Source organism: Notamacropus eugenii, chromosome 4, assembly GCF_028372415.1.
Source record: "Notamacropus eugenii isolate mMacEug1 chromosome 4, mMacEug1.pri_v2, whole genome shotgun sequence".
Classification (NCBI taxonomy): domain Eukaryota; kingdom Metazoa; phylum Chordata; class Mammalia; order Diprotodontia; family Macropodidae; genus Notamacropus; species Notamacropus eugenii.
Window position 1 is genome coordinate 460,848,304 of NC_092875.1, and position 8,032 is coordinate 460,856,335.

Here is an 8,032-nt window from a genome sequence, read left to right on the forward strand (position 1 = left end):
TTTATCTAAAGTCATACAAGTAGTAAGTGGCTGAGATGACATTTGAACTCAAGTCCTTTGACATCATATCAAGGCTTTGTTTTGGGGGGCAAGGGGGTTTTCCCCCATTACATTGAACTACAGTTCTCCCTCAAGAGTCTTCAACAAAGACTGGGAAACCACTTGCCTTATTACTATAAAGGGGATTCTTGTTCAGTTCTGAGTCAAAATAGATGGCCTCTGAATTCTCATACATTTCTGAGATCCTGTGGATCTGGCACCAATTTATTAAAGTAAAAGGATATATAGTTTTCTTTCTGTTAACCAACAATAAACAATAAAAGTAGAAACTTGTATACCACTTACTACTTGGGAAACTATTCTCTTATACTGTTTTATTAACCATTTGGGGGAAAATACTTTGTCAGTGGTTTGAGTTTCTCTTGGGATGCCTGTTGTGTATATATATATATATATATATATATATATATATATATATATATATATATATATATATATAAATCAATAATTTTAAAAAATAACATTTCCTACTGTGCTTTTAGTAGAGAGTATTCCCATAGATTTCCAGGTAACTGAAGTCCTCCTTCTCTATTATGTAATGGTTCCCTGCCATTTTTTTAAAAACTCTGTTTCTGAGTTCACCATTCATTTCCCTCTGGCTGAGTAGTCTATATTACGTTCTAGGTTGCATTCTCTCCTTTTTCTTTTTTTAACCATTAACCAAATGTTTGACACGATACTCACCCCTTCGCTTGATGTCTTCACTTAAAACCATTGATCTTTTTCACAGACTGCAACTCCATTGTCCATTTTATCTAATCTCTTCCCTTTGATAACTTCCTGGCTTTCTTCAGAGTAGTTGGAGCCTGGGGTTCAGACCCAGGGTCAACCCTTCAATATCAGTTCTCAAAAAGAGGAGAGAGGCCACAGGATGGCATCGAGAGAAAACTACAAGAAGCGTGAACTCTGCTTAACCTTTAGCAGTGATATTGAAATTTCAAACTGATGTTGCAATCAAGATTAGTGATGAATCTGACCAGATGACAGAACTCAAATAGGTAAGTCCTTTCCTATTTCTCATGTATGCCTCTTAGGGGCAAAAAAAAATTGCTTTACTAGAAATTATTAAAATCTTGTGTTAATTTGGGAGCAATTCTAAGCTCTCGAAATAGCCTCGGTTCAGAGTAATAGTTTACATTAAATTCTTCTCATTCTTTCTATTCAAAAAAAGTTAAAAGTTTAAAGCATTCAGAAATTGAACTTTGCAAACTACTAGAATCAACATTAGTAAGAATTATGTCATATATGTGTGTGTATGTATGGTATGTATGTATGTATGTATGTATCTGGCCAGAGGTTTATCCTTTTAAAGACAATTACTACGAAACTATTGTTGTTGAGTTTGTTTGTTTTTCCACTCATGTCTGATTCTTTGGGATCCCATTTGAGGTTTTCTTGGCAAAGACACTGGAGTGGTTTGCCCTTTCCTTCTCCCACTCATTTTACATGTGAGGAAACCGAGGCAAACAGGATTAAGTGACTTGACCAGAGTCACACTGCTAGTAAGTGTCTGACGCTGGATTTGAACTCAGGAAGATGAGTCTTCTTGATTCCAGACCCAGTGGTCTATCCACTGTGCCACCTAGCTACCTCTTCAAAGGAGGAATTATTATAAAAAAAAAGTCTTATTGCTCTAGAAATTTCCATATCTTCCTAATAACACCTCATAAGGCTTTTATGAGGATCAAGTGAGATAAAATATGTAGAGCAAACACATAATATAAGTAGAATCTGTTATAATTATTATTGAAGCAGTGTAGTACATATAGAACTATTTTCCAAGACCTAGGTTCAAGACACCTACCAGCTGTGTAACTCTGGGTAAGTCACTTAACCTCTTAGCGCTCTAGACAACTTTCTAAGACTATAAGTTGCAGAAAAGGCGCCAACCTAAATTGGTAGAGGGAGTTTTCCTGCCAGGGAGTTCCCTATGCCAATGAAATCAAAGTCCAATCCCTATAAGCAGTAGTAGCAGCAGCAGTAGTTGTAGTAGTGGTGGTGGCGGTGGCGGCGGCGGCGGTGGTGGTAGTACTAGTAGTTGCTGTAATAGTCATAATGATTTTCTTTCCTTCTAGTTGCTCTGAAACCTTCAAATATTTCTTTTCTTATTGATTGAAGTGTTCGGCTAGTTAAGCCCATTTCCTGTTAATTCAATTATGTACTTTTATCTAATGAAGTTTAGCAACTTGCTATATATTTTGTTAAACCATTTAAGGATTTTATTGAAAGGAGACATAAAATTTAGAGCCACAAGGGAGAGGGGTGAAGGGGAATCTTTTCTAAGTAAATCAATTCCCATATATTTCACTGATTCCCTATTTAACTGCAATGTTCATTGTCCATGGAACATCTTTGATGGAAGTCATTTTGACAATACCCAATAGGAACCTGATGTCTTCCTCTTCATGCTGACTGACATGCTAAAGCAACTCTCCATGCTGGATCACAGGAACAGACTTATTTAAAGGAACTTCCCTTCAGGGTCCTTAGCCCAAGAAACATCAGATGAAACAGAACATGGCAACCATTGCGTCAATGACCCATGAAGAATCTGAGGATGTGGCATCATTGCCCCGACTAGAGTTAAGGGCGAGGTCCTTGTTCTGGGGCTTTGAAATCTAAGTAAGAAACACTCCTTTTCAAAGAAAGAAAGAGCTTAGATGAAAGTGAATTGACATTGTCTTTGTATCCATTCATCTAAGTCAAGATCCAAATAATAGGTTTTAATGTTGGATATCAGTAAAGATACCATCTGTCTGATTTTTGGGAATTTACTTGGGGAATTTTTTTTAATCTGCTACCCCTTTGATTCCATCAGTACCATCTCAGATGTGAATCTTCATTACTTAGTATTTGCTGCATATTTATAGTGACCACAATTTATCCTTTGTTGAATGAGGAAGATCCTGTTCCTCATCTAACACTGATTTCTAGCCAGTCCTGAGACTTTATGCTTATAAAAATCATTCCAGTAAATGCAGATCAAATGAAACTATTCTACATAGATGCCCCATTTCTGAGGAATCTTTGCAATTTCCCTGACCAGGAATCCCAAGAAAGATGTGCAAAAAGTTTGGATTTGCTTCGTCTCCTGCACATATACTCCTTTTTCATTCCTCAAGTTACCCCTTTCCTGGTAGGAGAAAAGGATATCATTGGAATTAAATTAGTGAGTCTGTTAGGGGTGAAATTTCAGAAATTATCACTTATTTGGAGGAAAACGACAAAGGCTCCTTAATCCCCAGAGTCACATCACTAGGTAACTACCTGCTTATTCTTTCTAACAACTTAGAGGATAGCTCTAGTATTAAACATAGAATCTCTACAAAACACGGATTGCAAAGCTAGACTAGGTACAGCAATTGCCTTGGGGCCCATCTAATCTAATAAGGGATAGCAATAAAGGGTAATAGAGACTTCTAAGGCTTCATAAAACATATTTGTGGGAAATGTGCCAGTCAGCAGTGTGAGAGACCAAGGAAGTACACAGTATGGTAAAGTTGGACAGAATCAGTGGATTCTAAAGAGCCAGCTAGAAAGTGGCAGAAGCTGGACAATCTGTTGGTTGGGCAAATGCAACAAGGAACAATTTTAATGGGCTCCTTTTCCCTGTGCTCTTAAGCATTCTAACATAGTCAGAAGAGAAAAGGGTTATGGTTGGCAAATCTGGGATCAAATATCAGTTGTTACTTGTTAATGGGTCACCATAGACAAGTTATTTAACCTCTTAGAACCTCGGGCTTTTTTCATCTGTAAAATGGGATCCATAATATTTGTACTGCTTACCTCATGTAGCTGTTACAAAGAAGACAGTTTGCAGCTATAAGCTGTGACATGTCAAACCAGAATAAGTCCATATAGCTCTTGGCTGAAGCAATCCCATCTTGTTAAGTTCAGTGGCCATGAAGGCCATAGTTAAGGTTCAGGAATGTTTTGGTAGATGATGCGAGAAACAGGAGTTACTGGAGGTGAAAAATACAACAATGGGCAATGACACTCGTGGGGAGGCTATTGAAAAAGGCCAGGAAAGAAGTAATAAAGTCCAGAACTGGGATACTGAAAAACTAAGATGATAAAGAAAGGACAGTAATCACTGTGGGAATGGGGATAGGATAGACAGGACATGATGGTGACCAATTGCACATGAATGTCAAGGGACAAGGAGGAGTAAAAGGCACCTGGGTGAGTGGGAGAAGGTGGGGGCACATTAATAGAAATAAAGAAGTTAAGAAGCCAGGAGGAGAAGGCGGTTTGAGTGGGATGGTGATGAGTTCAGTGTGGGAGATGTGAAGTCTGAGGAGAGACTTTCAGGTTGCCACATCTAGGTGGAAATATGGACCTAGAACGAGAGAGGCAGACAGAGAGAGACAGAAACAGAGAGACAGAGAGGGAGAATGTCATTTACATAAAGGGAATAAGTAAAACTGTGGCAAGCAGGGATGGAGAATGTCCGGGGAGAGGAATAAAGAAGAAAAATCTAATACAGGGAGCCTTAGAAATGACTTCACTATTTCGGAGATGGGAAAAGGAGGAGGAATAGAGAAGTAAAATCACCAAGAATTGATAGCAAAATGGATCCCCATGGAGTGATAAATGGCTAAATAAACATGTGGTACTTTTATTACTATGGGAAATGACTGTCATAAGAAATTATGAGTGTGAAAAGATACAGAGATCCATGGGAAGACATATGAACTGATGCAAAGTGAAGTAAACAGAACCAGGAAAAATTATATACTCATTGACTAAAACAATGTAAATCAAAAGAATAAAAACAAAGAAGAAACTGAATTTTATATGATTATAATAAGTTTAGCCCCAAGGAAGTGAAGATAAAACGTACCTCTCAGAATGCAGATGTGGGGAACTCTGGGTATGGAACATTACATATACTATGAGACTGGACGGATGTGTTGGCAAGTTTGCTAAACTCTTTAATTTTTATTTTTTTGTGACAAAGGGTGGCTTTCTGGAGGAGGGGGAGGAGTACCTTTGGAAATGAAGGTGGTGTACAAAGATATGAACAATTTTTTTTAAAAAAAAGAAAGCAGTAAAGAAGGAGCAACCAGAACAGGATGAAGATAATGAGAATAATGCAATGGGACAGAAGTCAAGAGAAGGAAATGGATGCAGGAGGAGACAGCGTCCAATAATACCAAACTGTGTAGGCAGAAAAAGGGAAGAAAAAGCTATTGGATCCAAATATTAGGAAGGCAAAAGTAGCTTTTGAGATAGTCAATTCACTAGAATGGTGAGGATAAAACTGCAAGTGTAAAGCTAAAGTAGGCAAGAAATCTGGTGGGAAAAAGGAAAGATCACAGAACAGGAAGATCAGAAAAAACGGGAATCTGAGGTTATTTGGGAGTCCGAGAGATCCTGGTTATTGCTATCATTCTTATTACAGTAATGGAGATGAATTTTTCTCAGTTTTCCCTGTGAACTTTTGAAGTCATGGGAGATTAGCACATTCACATCAGGCTTTTGAGGAGAAAAAAATACAGAAAGGTGGGAGGAATGAGACGACCCATGGGGGCTGGGAGGTAAGAGGACAACCTAAGATGGGACTACAGAGAGCAGAAGAGGCCAAGGTACTCCTGCTTTGGTGTTGGGTGGCCAGGGAATGAAGAGGAAGAAGACGACTGTCTATGTGTGGACAAGTAAATCTGATGTGTTGGGGAATAAAGGATGTGAGGTGAAATCTGCAGAACAGCAGGGTCTGAGTTGTAGAAAAGCATTGGGCAGGGAAAGTACAATGGCCTGGGAACCACGGGGCTGGATAGGGATGCTGGTTCTGCTATTTACTGTCAAGTGGACTTGAGGAAATGACTCACTTCTTTGGACCTTAGCTTTGTTTTGTTTCTTCTTTGTTTCTTCTATAAAACGAGAAGGATGAAAGGCAGCCAAGTGGTCTAGTGGATAATGCTGGATGTGGAGTCATGATAACCTCGATTTTAAATCCTGCTGAAGTCACTTACTACCTTTATGACCCTAAGCAAACCATTTAATCTGAGTCTCAGTTTGCACACCTGTAAAAATGGGGGATAGAGGATTGGACTCAAAGATCTCTAAGATTCCTTCCAACTGTAAATCTAAGAACCTATCATCCTATTTCCAAAGAATCTCTACAGTCTTTTCCAACTCTAAATCCTATGATTGAGACCTCCTGGGTATTTCTCTCCCTGTTCTCTGGAGTTTTATGTGCAACTAGCTGCCACCCCTCTGAGATGACAGATAGATAGATATCTGTGTGTTCACCCTTCGTTGCCGAAGAAGACAATGCCATCACCGAAGAAGACCATGCCATCAGAGAAATGGTGACATCACTTGCACCTGACTGTGTTTTCAGCGAGGGAGGGCTGTGCAGGTCACCAGCCTCACTTCTCCTCCAGAGCCATCTGAATCCAGTGACCAGATATTCATCAGGGTGATTGGAGATGACCCAGGATGAGGTAGTTGGGGTTAAGTGACTTGCCCAAGGTCACACAGCTAGTGAGTGTCAAGTGTCTGAGGTGAGATTTGAACTCACATCCTCCTGATTCCTGCACTGGTGTTATATCCACTGCACCACTTAGCTGCCCCAGGAGAGAGAGAGAGAGAGAGAGAGAGAGAGAGAGAGAGAGAGAGAGAGATACAGACAAGACAGATTAGATAGACAGATAGCACAGACTGATAAGATAAGATAGGCAGATTAGATAGAAGGTTAGACAAAGAAAAGACGGGTAAGATAGAAGTTTAGATAGACAGATGATAGACAAGATAGATTAGTTAGATACAAGACAGACAGCACAGACAAATAAGATAGATGTTTAATAGAAGTTTAGATAGACAAGACAGACATATACATAGACACACATATACACACGTATATGTACATATACGTATAAATATGTATATACTAGCCATTATTATTGTCAGTAAAACAGAAGGGCTGTATTGTCTCAGAAAGATTAAAAGTAGAATTATTAGCTTAATAAGGGTGGAACAGCTGCTCTGAGGAATCTCAAAAATGTGAGGATGAGCAAAATTTGAAACTATCACAAACAGTGAAAACTATCCACTTTCTCCAACCCAAATGGACACCATGAAATCCACAAATGGAAGAGATGCGCCATGCTGAGACATGAGGCAAAATCCAGACAGTAGCTAAAATTTTTTCATGAAGAGATAAGTGAATAACTGATAAAAGCCAGTCCCAGAGGAGACAGCAGGAAGACAGCCCAGGAGACAGGTGGATAGGAAATGAACCCTAAAAAAGGAGGCATCTTTCTCTAAGAGGATAAAGCAGAGAGGAGATAAGAGTTCTCATGACAACCCATCCTCCCCATAGACTCAAAATCTTTGACCAGAGACTAGGATAATTTTCTTTTCCACGTTTGTTTCTTTGTTTATTTTTTACATAAAACTCATTCCTTACTATTTTCTTTCCTTCCTTCAGATTCTCTAACCCCTACCCTAAAACTACTCTAGTGATTTTTTGTTTTTCATTCCAACCCTTATTAAAACCCTTCACCGGTTTGACTGTGGGCATATCCTGTTTCAGACAGCCGCTCATTCCCAGGCTGACAATTAACAGAGCTGGTGTCAAATCCTGTGAAATGACCCTTTGAAGAGCCTGGGCTTTTATCAGCTTCCGTGGCCCCAAGACATCTTTTGGATTCCCTGCAATTACCAGCAGGGCTCTTAGAGAGGTCAGCCACCGCAGGCTTTGAAGTTCAGGAAGCACCAAGTCCTTGGGCCTTGCCATACTACAGTCTTTCTTTAAAACGGAACTACCCTAGTCCCCGAAGCCAGTTGTGAGCATGTCTTTGGCTTTGGCATTCAGTTTGATTTTTCTTATGGGCACATCCTTTGCAATTCCACATGCATTAGCAAGGTCACAAGATTCAGACCTGGGAAGCACTTTGGTTACCTAAACCAACCTCCTCCTTCTACCTATGGAGAAACTGAGGCCCAGAGAAGTAACTAGGAAGCA

General features: G+C 39.5%; 1 long non-coding RNA gene across 1 annotated transcript in view; it reads left to right on the forward strand.

The window, feature by feature from the left end:
• Nucleotides 1-867: 867 nt before the first annotated feature.
• The window catches only part of LOC140501993 (uncharacterized), a 23,039-nt gene continuing 15,874 nt past the window's right edge, over nt 868-8,032 (forward strand). Inside the window, exon 1 of the long non-coding RNA XR_011966474.1 lies at nt 868-1,058. This is a non-coding gene — a long non-coding RNA (uncharacterized lncRNA). The remainder of the gene's footprint in view (nt 1,059-8,032) is intronic.